We start from the raw sequence: 674 nt of genomic DNA, 5'->3' as shown, positions 1-674 counted from the left end.
TTTTTTTTTGTTTTTTAGGTTGTGCTGACCGGTTTTTTTTTACGTTGTGCTGACCGTTTTTTTTTGTTGACCATTTTTTTTCTATTTTTTTGCAGACCGATTTTTTTCAGTTTTTTGTTTTTTTACGTTGTGCTGAACGGTTTTTTTTTACATTGTGCTGACCAGTTTTTTCCTTTTTTTACGTTGTGTTGATCGGTTATTTTTTTTACGTTGTGCTGACCGGTTTTTTCCCTTTTTTTACGTTTTGCTGACCGATTTTTTTGTTTTTTTTGTTGTTTTGTATTTTTGTTTATTTTTGACCGGTTTTTCTCTAGTTTTTTTACCGGTTTTTTTCTAGTTTTTTTTGCTGACCAGTTTTTTTCCAGTTTTTTTTCTGACCGGTTTTTTTTTCCAGTTTTTTTGTTTTTTTTAGGCTGTGCTGACCGTTTTTTTTTTGTGCTGACTGGTTTTTTTCCAATTTTTGTTGTTTTTTAGGTTGTGCTAACCATTTTTTTTGCTAACCGGTTTTTTATCCAATTTTTTTTGTTTTTTAGGTTGTGCTGACCATTTTTTTGTGCTGACCGATTTTTTTCCAGGTTTTTTTGCTTTTTTAGGTTGTGCTGACCGTTTTTTTTTGCTGATCGATTTTTTTCCAGTTTTTTTTATTTTTTTAGGTTGTGCTGACCGTTTTTTTG

The sequence above is a fragment of the Arachis duranensis genome, chromosome 7 (genome assembly GCF_000817695.3).
Source record: "Arachis duranensis cultivar V14167 chromosome 7, aradu.V14167.gnm2.J7QH, whole genome shotgun sequence".
Taxonomy (NCBI): Eukaryota; Viridiplantae; Streptophyta; class Magnoliopsida; order Fabales; family Fabaceae; genus Arachis; species Arachis duranensis.
Note: the sequence above shows the minus strand (reverse complement) of the source record.